The sequence below is a fragment of the Typopeltis vanoorti genome, chromosome 16 (assembly GCF_054136105.1).
Source record: "Typopeltis vanoorti isolate ZY-2024b chromosome 16, IOZ_Tvanoo_1.0, whole genome shotgun sequence".
In the NCBI taxonomy this organism is placed as follows: domain Eukaryota; kingdom Metazoa; phylum Arthropoda; class Arachnida; order Uropygi; family Thelyphonidae; genus Typopeltis; species Typopeltis vanoorti.
The window spans coordinates 5,554,091-5,568,217 of NC_143564.1; positions in this window are offsets into that span (position 1 = coordinate 5,554,091).

The window sequence follows — 14,127 nt, forward strand, 5'->3', positions numbered from 1 at the left end:
AAACCAGTTGCCAAGGACTTGAACGCACAGCAAGACAATATACCAATCTTCCTATCCGAATATTTAACACCATTCAACCAGAATCTGTTGTACCAAACAAGAAAAGCAAAAATGGAAAAAAATTACCAATTTTTGTGGACCAGAGATGCCAAGATATTCATAAGGAAGTCACAAACTTCAAAGCCGATACAAATTAAAAGCACAGAAGACATAGAAAGGCTGCCACTGTGAAGAAAAAATCCTCCTAAATAGTTCAAAAAGAAGCCCACAATAAAAAAAGAACGTGAACCATCAAGACAGATGCAATAACACAGGATATATCGGCAATTTCACTTTGATCCGACCTTTCAGATCATTCATTTGACTTCCCAAAGATCTGCCTACTTCCAACACAGCAACCAAATCAATAACAAATATATGTATATATAACCAGTAACACCCTCAGATAAGCTAATTACAAAGCTTCGAGGGTGGAGTTGAGTTACATTCCAGTAGTAGTATTTATCTAACATTATTCACTTAACACTCTGTAATGAATTCTAGTAGTAAACGGAAAATGTGATAGTAATACTTCAGTTTTATAATTAAGTTTAAAATTATATATTTCATTTAAAATTTAAATTAAAAAAAATTATTATTATGTAAACTGCAACATAAGTAATATTGTTTAACTTGTGAGTCATTAATAATAAGCACGATTACTATGATTATTATTAATGGTAATAATAGACACTTTTTACTCTTGTTTCAATGAGAAATTCTGCAAACCATAATAATATTAAGAGTAATTATAATTCTTACCGAACCATTTTGCAAGAAAAAGATGCATTGTTGCCTAAATATTAGTATATTCATGTAATTATTTGAGAGATAATAAACTATAAAAAATAAAAAAATAAAAAATAATAAATAAAAAATTATTATTATTATTATTATTATTATTATTATTATTATTATTACCTTGTTAGAAAACCTGAGTCATGATGGAATAGACGGTCTTCACAGGTGGTTTACAAACTACCTCCAAAATAGAAAGCATATCACACGTATCGGATCAAACCGAAGCAGAGAGCTACCAGTAACCTGTGGAGTGCCACAGGGAGCTGTACTCTCCCCAACTCTATTCAACATTTACACGCACAATATTAATCAGTTACCATTCAAAGGTAAGATATTCCAATACGCAGACGATACAGCAATAATATCCATCCATAATAACGCAAGCATAACCCAAACAAATATTCAACATTACATAAATCTGATCATAGACTGGCTCACGAAAAACTCCATACACCTAAACTCAGAAAAGACAAAATTAATGATATTCAGAAATCCACTGACTCGAAAAGTTGATAACAAATATATAACCATCCAACATCCACTTTCCAACACAAAAAACACACAGAACAGCAAAACCACTACAATCACTCAGGTTGAAACAATACGATACCTTGAATTTACCTCGATGCAGATATGAACTGGATCAGCCACATAAACCATGTAGACAACAAACTCTGAACAATAAGTGGAAAACTCTACAGATTAAAAGACATAGTTCCCATACGCCTAAAAACACTAATATACAAAGCACTATGCCAAAATATACTAAGATACGCTATGCTTTCTGTGCACCCTACAAATTAAATAGATTAATGTCGCTACAGTTCAAAATGACAAAACTGATCGTTTGGGAACAAAGAGAAAATCACGACCTTATAAACATTGCAATGGCAGAACACAAAATACTGCAGCAAAACATTTATGTCACTATGCAGCCTTGCTAAAACATTATTTCGATGCCAACTACAGGACAGTTATAAATACATACCGTATAACAAGGCCTCAGACTACTAATTATATCACATATAAATACAATAATCACTACGGAAAGGCCACGCGAAATTTCTACATCCCAGACATGATAAACAAATTCCCTTTTGAATACAGAAACCTTACAAACTACAACAGCCTGAAAAGAGCTCTAAGGACATACTACGAACAAGAAACACGCACCCAAAATACCATACAAACTTAATGAAACACAATATATTCGCTCAGGCTTCCAGTTCAGCGACGCATCAGTATATTCCAATTTATTGTGGGGGGACGTGTGCGTGTGAGTGCGCGCGCGCGAATTTCTCAATCATAAATTCCGTAGCATCCTAACACAGCAAAAAAAAAAAAAAAAACAATACATAATAACCAACTGGTGTCATCCTCAGATAAGCTTACATTTAAGCTTCGAGGATGAAAGGAAAAAAAAAATTAGTTCTCATCCAAGATGTATCATATGTAACCAAATGCATGTAATGTACGTATCACAAGAAAACCAGTGTATGTATTATATGTAAACCAATGTAGGTAATGTAAATATCACATGTAAACAAATGTAAGTAATGTATCATATGTAAACAAATGAATGTAATGTATATAATAATTGTAACAAATGAATGTAATGTATATAATAATTGTAACAAATGTATGTAATGTATATAATAACTGTAACAAATGTATGCAATGTAAAAAAAAACAAAACATTATTTTGAAAGTAAATCATGAGTTTACACCGTATGTTTGTGAAAATAAGGACACATAATATTCAGATTGCATATGTGTAAATACCGTTGTATAATCATCACACCTTTTCAAACTTGAAAAAAAAAATAGTAAACCACAACATGTAATATTATACAACTTATGTAACTCTGAACAATATAATTGTAAATAATTATTATGATTGTTATATAAAAAAAAACTGTTATCATCATTACTATTTAAATCTCATTATATGTAGCACAAGGTGCTGAACCTTGTAAAATAATATACTGAATAGATGATCATTGTACATATGTAAATATTTGAAAGAACAATAAAAAAAACTATTATTATTAAAAAAAAATATATATATATATATTATATAGAAATAGACTAACAACAAAAATTCAAACCGAATTTTTGGTTGGAATTTTGGATCAAACCGAAGAAGAGAGCTCCCAGTAACCTGTGGAGTACCACAGAGAGCTGTACTCTCCTCAACTCTATTCAACATTTACGCGCACGAAATTAATCAACTACCACTCAAAGTTAAGATATTCCACTACGTATATGATACAGCAATAATGTCCATCCACATTAACGCAAGCATAGCCCAAACAAACATGCAACATGACATAAATCTGATCACAGTCTGGTTCCAAAACTCCATACACGCAAACTCAGAAAAGACAAAATTAATGATATTCAGAAATCCACTGACTCGACCAGTTGATAACAAATATATAACCATCCAACATCCACTTTCCAACATAAAAAAAACACACAGAACAGCAAAACCTCTACAATCAGTCAGGTTGAAACAATACGATACCTTGGAATTTACTTCGATGCAGATATGAACTGGAATAGCCATCTAAACAAACTCCGAGCAATAAGTGGCAAACTCTACAGGTTAAAACACTAATATACAAAACGCTGTGTCAACATATGCTTAGGTACGCAATAACAACATATGCTTTCTGTGCACCCTACAAACTAAAATGATTAATGTCGCTACAGTACAAAATGATAAAACTGATCTTTTAGAAACAAAGAGAGAATACTGACTTTATATATACTGCAATGTCAGAACACAAATTACTGACGGCAAAACATTTATCAGCTTTATAGCCTGAAAAGAGCTCTAAGGACATACTATGAACAAGAAACACACACCCAAAATGCCATACAAACTTAATGAAACACAATATATTCGTTCAGGCTTCCAGTTCAGCGACACATCAAGACATTCCAAGTTGTCTTGTGTGTGTGTGTGTGTGCTTGTCTGCGAGCGCGTTTGAATTTCTCAATCAACGGCTGCAGTGGAAATCAAGCCAATTAAACAGAGTTGATTTTACAGCTTCCCAGCACAGCAAATAAACCAATAAATAATAACTGGTGTCATCCTCAGATAAGCTCACAAATAAGGTTCGAGGATGATAGCTGAAAAAATATATCTCATCTGATCCAAGATAAAAATAATCATAATAATAATAAATAAATAAATAAATAAATAAGTGTATCATATGTAATCAAATGCATGTAATGTACGTATCACATGTAAACAATATGTAATGTATGTAATGTATCATATGTAATGATAAGTATGTAATGTATGTATCATGTCATAAATTATTATAATTATTATTGCGAAAAAAAGTATTATTATTATTATTATCAGAATACATGCATGTATCAAATGTAAGGATACGTAGGCAATGTTGCATCATACGTAATCAAAATCATGTAATGTATCTATCATATGTAATAAATTATCATTATCATATTTTTTTTAAAAAATTATTAAAGAAGCCACAACAGTTGTCCGTTCTGTACAAAACGTACATCTCGGTCAAGATTAATCTTTGGTTCCTTAACAGGAACCAAGGATTAATCTTGCCCGAGATCTGGAAGACCCTTATTAGATCTCTAAACATACAACAACTAAATTATAGTGCCAATTATAGAACGTTCCTAAATAACAAGTGAGATCATTCACACGCTTTGCATGTATTACACACGTTCTGTTTTGTCAAATGTAATTGGAATGTTGATTTATAGTTTGTAACAGTTTTTAGCTTTAAGTGCCTTATATCAATTATGTACCCCGAAGATGCCAACAGCCTCAGTTGGTGAAACTAGTTGGTATAACATATTTGTTTCCAAACTATACTTGATCAATAAATCCCAATAGAAGTTATTTCCATAGTTTTCGTGGTCAAGAAAATAGTTTTAACATTTTGTTTTTATTCAACACTAACTTCAGTATAATTCTGTTCCTAATCGTTAACAACCTTTGCGGTTAATTTTATATTACAGTAATATCAAAATAGAAAGATTTTCTTACTTTCTTACATATTTTTAATTGAGTATCTCTCAAATACTTTACTTTTTTGATTGATTGAACACATATTGAAATACAGTTACTATCAGTTACTCTTTGGAGTCGATCACCAATTTAGTGTGATATTACAGTGTGTGTGCGAGAGAGAGAAAGAATGTATGCGAGAGAAAGAGAGAAAGAGAAGGCAAACATTAATTCGATTTTGGTTAACTCTGGGTCGTGTGTGACTACCTGTATCAAAAAAAAAAAAAGAAAAGAAAAGATAAACAAGCCCATCGATTATGGTCTAAAAGCATCAACGAGCTCTCTGCCCTTGAACTATCGGCAGGTTTTATAATCGATAAAGAAAAATTCCGCCTTTTTATTTCTGCTGCGAAATCTTGGACTAAATAGAAATGAGTATCTGAGATATAGAAGAAAATTCTGAGGAACTGAGTTAAAAAAGGAAATTTAATTTTACAAAATTTTCCTGAAGGAAAATGTTCATACTGTTTGTTTTATCTGAGTTGAATTTCTCTCTTTTAGAAAGATTACGTAAGTTGTGCGTCTTGTGATTCAACAGCCTATATTAAGTACACAAATGATCTGTATTCAGTCCAACAATGATTTATAATTAAAGAAAATAATATGGCTCAGAAATGCAAAGATTTGAATTAAATAATAATCAAACATCACTGATAGTTACGTACAACACTCCTCATCCCTGTTGCTAAATATCCATTTTGGTGCAAGATGGATTAATGTGTTTTTGTTTTCAGTTTTTAATTTTTTTTTCAAGCAGAAATTAACTTAGATGTCTTTACCATTTCTAATGGCACCCTAGAATGAAGGATCGTTTCCTGCGGAATTGAAATGGAATACACCACCGTTCCCCTTTGATGACCGACTGTAATATGAACTTAAATATCTTCACATCATCTTTTCGATCTTATTTTCTCCTGCTGTCAGAACTCATGACAGATTAACGATCAATCATATCAGAGATGCTTGTGGTTGATATGAACAGGGAAAATTCGAGAAACGCCTAAATATATTGCAACTTTTTGATAGCAGAGAGAAAGAGAGAAACAAAATTTCTTCCTACTAAATTTTGATAATCAGAATATTTTTAAAATTTCATATTTTTAATATCTTTCGTAGAATATTCATATCGATCTGGGATTCATCGCAGCCTGTTAAAGTTGATGCACAAAATCTGGCTAAATAAATGCATTTTATTAACGAGGGAAACACCATTACTCTGTTGAAAACACTCTTTGCATGCACGACAATTTTTTCTCAGTATAACAGATTCATAGTGTTTAAAGGGTTAAAGAAAAACATGCATGACTTATGTTTCCATGGCTCTTTCTGCATAGATGGCGCTTGTGTGAGCGAGGTTTTCATGATGATAAATTGAGAGAAATAATCGTCGGAGTCAAAGACTCCTTTTTCAATGTCTGGGAATATAATGAGCATGTTAATCTCCAGTTCTACGGATACATTAGGGAATTCTGTAATGTCCACTAATGAGTAAACTTTACTCATTATCAGCAGTTGATTATCTGCAGTTTACTCTGAATGAGGAAAGTGCAGATAAATTACTCACTGATTGGTTGTTTGTTTTTGGGTTCAATGGCACAGGGACAGCTATGGTCACATTGAGCCAAAAGCACGTGTAACAAATGAGGGGCTTATATACGAACATCTAAATATAGAACTCGAAACAATAAGAAAAATTCATAAATGAAACATTTCTGTGAAATATAACATTTAATAAATAAGATAGCATAAAGTCGGCGTAGAAAAACAATCTAAAAGATGTTTTAAATCAGATGTAAAAGAATAAAACTATGAAAATTCATAAACCGCACATCCCAGGTTTTCAAAAACATTTACAATAACAAACTCGGTTCGACAATTGAAGAGTCTAAATAAAATCTGTCTAAGTGTTTAGGGCTCAGACAGAGTGCCTAAAATAATGACTGCGCTTGTTGGCGAAACGAGGAGTCGATTAAAATATTGGTGAAGCCCTTCTTCTGTTTGAACCGTGCACAGGTTAGACTATCATAATTTAATTTCAGGCTTAATTTGGTAGAACTTATTACAGTGTCTTTGTTCCAAGATATCTGCCACTGGGAGAGTAGTTTGGTAATTTGCCGATTATCTGCGTATTATTCCGAAAGATGGTGGATATTGGTGAAACGAGCTGACCTGGCTGCACTATCTGCGATCTCGTTTCGCTTCATCCCAACATGGATTCGAATCCAACAGAAGGCTACATCAGAGTGCAGCTTCCTTATCGAAAAGCGGAGGTGTTGAATTCAAGGGAGCACCGGATGTTGCACTATCTATAGACCGCTTGCCTGAAGAGTCTGGATATATTATGCACCATTGATAGCTGTGGAATCTGATGTATTTTAGTGAAGATTGTGTCGCATATAATTCTGCTGTAAAGTTGTTACAAGCGAGTCGGATCTGCCTGGAGAGACGGAGAAGATCCCTTTCGGTCTTCCGATTTTGTACCCTCTCTGTAGACAGGCAAAAAATAAAATAAATAAAAATCAAATCAAATGAAATCAAATCAGAGTAGTGATTCAAAATCAGTTTTCTACTTTTTGTTGAATCATTCTTATCAGCCTTAATTTATAACGTCTAAGTGATGTTAGCAGAGGATGATGATGCTTATAACAGTGAGTCACTATTGAGACAATGCAAGTGTCTCACTTAAAGATATGTAAATGGGTTCATTCTTTGATCGACTGTAAATCGACGAGGGTTTTGCATTTATTGTATCCTGCAACCCAAATGGACTTTAGAAGTAGGCATTAGAAATGAATTGAGACGGTTTATTTCTCATTAATTAAATCACGCCTTCCTTTTTGCACTTAACCATCATTAGGCGTTTCTTCTAAGTTCATCTTTGGAATTAGTGCTGGAAATTAATATAAAGAAGAGGAAAATAAATCTGTCCATTGCAGTTTTGCTCGAAGTTAGATATATCACTGCACTGCTTTTCTATAATTAGGTGCCCAAAGTACAAAACCAAATCGTTTGTAAAGCATCGCGATCTTGTTAAGGGCACTTAATGAACAGTGGAGATTGCAGCAGACCAACTTCTAACGAGCTCAGCTTTTCTCAAGGGGACTGGGGATAGCGAAGCTCTCTTAATTAAATCAGCATGTAGGACTAGCAAACTAACTGATTATCGGAGCTGGTAAAATGTAATAGCAAAGTGAGTAAGCAATCATAGTGGGTTTGTATTTCATCATAAAAAATCAATTTTATGGATTGGCATTTCATATAATGGAATGCCATATCATATATACATTACAATACATAATCATGCTTTAATAACATGGAAATTAAAAACTATGTAATGGACATTGTAAGACTGATGCACTGTTGGTCAATTTGGTATGATCCGAGTTGGAATTTGAGAAATAATTATATGGAGTTTATTGCGTCAGAGAAGAGTATTTTCTCTTTAGAATTGATATCTCGTCGTTTATAACCAGCCGTTTAAAACTCCGGACCGAAATAAAAGAGAGACAGCATGCATGCATGGATTTTATTTTTAATTATTCCGGAGAGGAAGAATTAATATAGAACCAATTGAAATAACAAGAAAATACGAGATATTATTTTTATCTTCTAGAAGATCCATAAGTAGTTCTATGTATTGACTCAATATCCATACTAAGAACTGATATATGTTTGGTTCTACTTGGGTAAAAAACATCTAAGGGTGTTGAAAAACAGAAGTTAATAATATCAGTTTTTCACTTTCAGGTAAACAGTTGAGACATGTTGAGTATATAACACGGATTTGTATATACGTTTCGTGGAAAAGGAATAGGACCAGATCCCAAGCGGAAAGCTCTATGAAATGCTGCAATTATATGGTGTAAATGGGAACTAGTTGCTATATAAGCTGTAGCTCAGCAGTCCAAATTGGCGGAAGATGCTGTTTTGATATTACAGCAGGTGTGTGGCAAATGTTCATAATATGCATATTGGTCATATTATGAAGGAATGTAGTACTAAGCCTGATATCTAAACTTGCGATGTTAATCGTAGCTCTTTACTTTATTCAAATGAAGTTATACCTCTGAATAAATCCAAAACAAATCTGCAATATTCCCGGACTAAAGCGAATAACTGTGACACTACATTTGGCCTGAAGATCAGCAATAAAAAGACAAAAACTATTAAAATAGGCAGAAGCATTGAAAATATCACTGTAACTAACCGGAATAGGGAAATCCATAGTAAAACTTCAGCTATTTAGGCACAATTTTCAGTGAAGATGGCAAATTAAATATGAAAATAGACAACAGAATTAGCAAAGCTGGTATGGTAGGAAGTCGGCTGAATAAATTTATATATACAAATAGAAAAAAATAATCAAAACACTAAATGTGCTATGTAGATGACAGTGTTCAAACCGATATGAACTTGCAGATCTGAGAGCTGGGTTAGAAATAAAGTATTTGATCGAAGATTGGAGAGATATGAGAGTTCTGAGAAAGATTAGTGGAGTGAACAGATGGCATAAATGGTGTAGTGTTTGAAATAGAATTTCAAAGAAGCAATTCAGAGAATGTACCGAATTTAAGTTAGTTTTTGCTGTTATGCGCTGTTCATCCCTAGAGGGAACTCGCACTTTTTTAATCATTGACCAGTCCCCTTTCTTAAATCCCAGAACAATTCGATTTATTTCTTTCGCGAGAAATAAAATATTCCAAGAATTGATCAGCCTCATCGATATTCAGTTAGTTTCTCTACACCAGCTGTATCGACTATAACGGGATTCTTCTTTTATCTCGAATATTTCGCGCGAGTTTGATCTCTTAAAAATCTATGCAGCATCACCTGCGAGATGCTCTGCCAGAATTCATACACATTTCTCTAAACAAACCATGAATTTGGTCAAAATGCAATCAACAGAAGCTGTTTACTGGACGAAACCAGTTAGCAAAACAACTATGAGCATTATTTTTGCACGAAAAATAAATTAATGAAGAAATATTAATATATTCAGATTTTCAGAAAAACTCTCTCTTTCACGAGTTGCTTAAAACGAAATAAATGAGTGTTTTGGAGTCTTCATACTATAAAATATGAGCAATGATTTTCCCCTTTTGAAATTAATCATTTTTAGTATGAGAGCAAACTGCAACAAGATTGCAGATTCGATTTATTTACAAATAGTTGATCAGACTATTCAACATTTACTTGGTTTAAAAAATCACTTTTAGTTTGCTGTATCACCTAGAGGATGGATCGAAACCTACCTCCACATTCTATCTAATCAACGAGATCAACTCTCTCTCTCTCTCTCTCTCTCTCTCATGCTGTTACTGACAGCTTTATAATATTAAACACGTTTTTAAACTGAATGAGATTATAATAGTATTTCATTCAAACTTGAATAATTATTTGCATTGTGAAAATTACGAACATGAGAAACATTTTTTTAAAAGTATTGAATACATTTAGTTATATGAGTATGATATTAACTCAGTCGATTTAGTAAAGATATTTAAATGAAATTTTGAGAATTCCGACCCGCATAAATTAAACTATTTGAGTTTAAACTTTTAAGGAAAACAGTTCGAACTACTTGAATTTAAACTCCCAATAATTTGAAATAAACCACTTTGCCTTGAATGGCAGTTTACCTTTTAAATTTCTGAGCCAAATGCCATATTCGCGTTCTACATTTCTGTGAGGAATTTTACAACCAATACTTTATTGTAGGGAAAGTGTTTTTAAAAGTGGCATTCTTATTCTTTTACTGGGAGAAAATTAATTAGAAAATTATTATATTTCTTTCTTTGCTTATCTGAATCTCCATATAAATGCGCATCGTTAAAGGAACCATCGCAAATTTGATATTTTTTTTTTTCATTTCTACTCAGTTACGATATGCATGCATTGTGGGAAAAGTACACTAACATCAGACTCTTCTGAATTAAATAATCAAATATTATTTTTATGCTATTTTCTTATCCATTGGTAAATGCTGCCGTCTATTATTGGTGTATTTTAATTGTGCTTTTTCACCATGTCAAATCAAGGGGAAGCGGTTTTTTTATCTCTATGTTTGTCGATCTCCTTCTCCCTACCTCCAAGGGAGAAGGAGATCGACACAGTATTACCGATCTATTTAGTAAATGTTCTTGATGAAACACTGTAAAAAGTTCCACAGGTTGCATTTCTTCAAGTTTTTCTTGATCACGTCTTTTACAGTAGGAAATGGGATTTTGTTGGTTGGCAAAGAAAATGTTTTTGGGTCGCTATTCAGGATTTCAGCAATTCCGCTTTAACATAAGTCAAATGTGGCTTCGCTTTTTCGTAATACATTTTAGATGCATCTCTCTAAATGAATTTCTGAAATATTACTAAAAATATAGGCAGGGTTTCGTTGAAATACAAGTGAGTGTATAGATGTTTCATCGTATAAACAATTTAGGTTGCTACCATAAAGGAAAGTGAGGGATTGATAAACTATTGCTTCTTAACCATTTTTCATCATGCGAGAGATCAACCTAATTAATATAGTAGTACACAAGTAGTAGATTAATTATATTACCAAATTCCAGATTACATCCTCTGCAGGAGTTCCTTCTTCCTTATTCAATACTAGTCACCTAAAATATTCTATTCTCACGCTCCAATCTCTTCAAAATGAAATGCACTACCAACATGTGTGTAGTTTAGGTAGCAGTTCTCACCAGAGGAAAAAAAATTATCTTCATTCACACTTGATAACTGAATGTGTTAGATGTTTTATTTAATGAATAACTAATATAATATAATGAGGAAAATATAACTTAATACAGATTGTACAGTGGAAAAACTTGGCTATCAAAATAACACCGTAAAAGAAGAAATCTTCCCGGGAGTAATCTGCGTGCAGCGTCCCCGTTTTGTAAGAAATTAAGTTAGTCAATGGTGCCAAGAGTTTTTTTCGTTGTTGTTGAATTATGCAAGTGTGTATTGCACAAGTGTTTATTTACACAAAAACAAAAGCAAATGAAAGTCTAGTTGCACTTCCTTCTGTTAATTACTAAATGAATTGTTATTTAAAGGTTCTCGGCATAAACCAAGTTTTTTCCTTTCTATTAGCAAGGTTGCTAAGAGTTAATGCTAGCAGCAAAAACATAGTACGAAAAATTGAATAAATCTTTACTAAAATAAAAATAAACCTTGCATTTAAGAAGCACTTTTGTGAAACTGGTTGCATAAAAAACAATTATAATGACCTACGAAATGCTGGATTACAAGACAGGCATGATCAGTTTAGTGAAGAAGAATCTATAATTATTAGAGAAACAGAAGTGACCAAGTTTACTTCTTGGTGTTGAAGATCTAGAAATTATAATATCTGTAGAAAAGTGGGGGTTGTGTTTAAAATAATAACCACACTGACCACTGGAAATACAGTAGAAATAGTAGTTCATATGGAAGTACTGCTTGAAGTGGAGCTAGGATGTTTGAAACAAACAAGGAGGGGAAACGAACGTCAAAGTCATAACATACTGGCTTCAAAGACAGCACATATCAGCTAAGACATTATTACCACCTATACTAACGTGTTGGGCGTCCTTTGAGTGAAATAAGCTTGTACCCCTCCGATCTTCGACATGATATCCCACAAATGTTCCATATTATTCTAATTAGAAGAATTGGGAGGCACCGACATTTTTCGAACCATGCTGACATAATTCAAGCATTTTGACAAGGAGTTGTCAAAAGTTGACAAAGTTGACAATGTTGTCTTGATGGAAGGGTCCAAATTCATTGTGACACGTTATCGTCATGTAAGGCTATACTTGATTCAAATCGATTCCCAGATAAGTGCTGGCGGTCAGAAGTGCTTGGTGGAGATACGATAATCCATTTATGCCCATGATAAACAACCAAATAAAAACGAGTCACTACCACCGGCCTGTTTATGCCTTTAATGTCAACTAATCCAAACCAACATAACTAAAAAAATATTGTAACCAACTGCGTTGTAACAAAATGCAGCAAGGAGTTGCATAAACAATATTTTCTACTAAAGGTGAAGCATTCTGAATCTTCAGGAATAATTTACTATTATAAATACTGTATATATAAGATTTTATTTATTTTTATTTTTATATGACCTAATATATATTATTTATTTATCATTTGCAGAATCGTTGCCAACATTTTCCACTGAAAATAAGCGGGATAGTTTTAAGCAAAACGTTTTCTTTTTACTGTTAATTTTATTTCATTTGTTGTGCAGAGAAAGGTTAAAGTTATCCCGAATAGGCACGTCTTCCCATATTCGAATTATAAAGAAGAAAAACTTAGAAAAATTCCGCATTAATTTACAAAAAAAAACAATCAACATATTCAAAATTAAAATGGAAAAATGAACAAAAAATCTATTTCGCTCTAAATTAACTTATTAAGTTGGAGAATGAAAACAAAGTAATTTGTTATAACCGAGAAAATGTAGACAGAAGTTGTATAATAAAACTTTCATTTAAGTATACGTGCAGATGATGCAAGGTTCCCAGGATTTCATTATTTTCACCGAATTGTGTAAGACTGTTGGACTGTGTGTACGCGCTCGCATTTAAAAGCAATAAATGGAACGTCGAACGAACACAATAAGTTGCGATGCGATGGGAACAGGAGAGAGTGGAAGAGGGAGCCGAAATTGTGTGCAGAATAAATACCCTAATCTACCCAAAAGTAATTCAATGTTAAAGAGAAGAAGTCAGTTGTTTATGAAGTCAGTTGCCAATTACGCGAGGTCAAAAGCGCAACTTGTTCTTACATATCGGAGATGAAAGAAATAAGACAACAGTAATTGAATCTGCACTAAGAAGGAGACGGGATGAGTGGAATTAAAAAAACACAAATTACTAGACGCTATGCAAAACATGCGGTGTGTGCAAAACTCGCATTTATAGTTCCAATTTTATTTACAGGGTGTTCGGGATAAATTTGACAGTTTCGTAAGGAAAAAGAAAATCTTCTTTGTATCTATTAAATTTAATGAATTGACAAAAAAACATTACAGGCAGAGTTAATTACAATACTATCAACAAGATTTACTCAAAATAACCACCATTAGCATCGATCACAGCTTCAATTCTGCTTCGGAACCTCGAACAAGCTGATGCTACAGTCTCCCTGGGAAGGGCCGCAAAAACTGTTTTAATTTTATCCATTAACTGGGCTTTTGTATTACTGGAAGTGCGATTGGTGTCTTTTTCAAC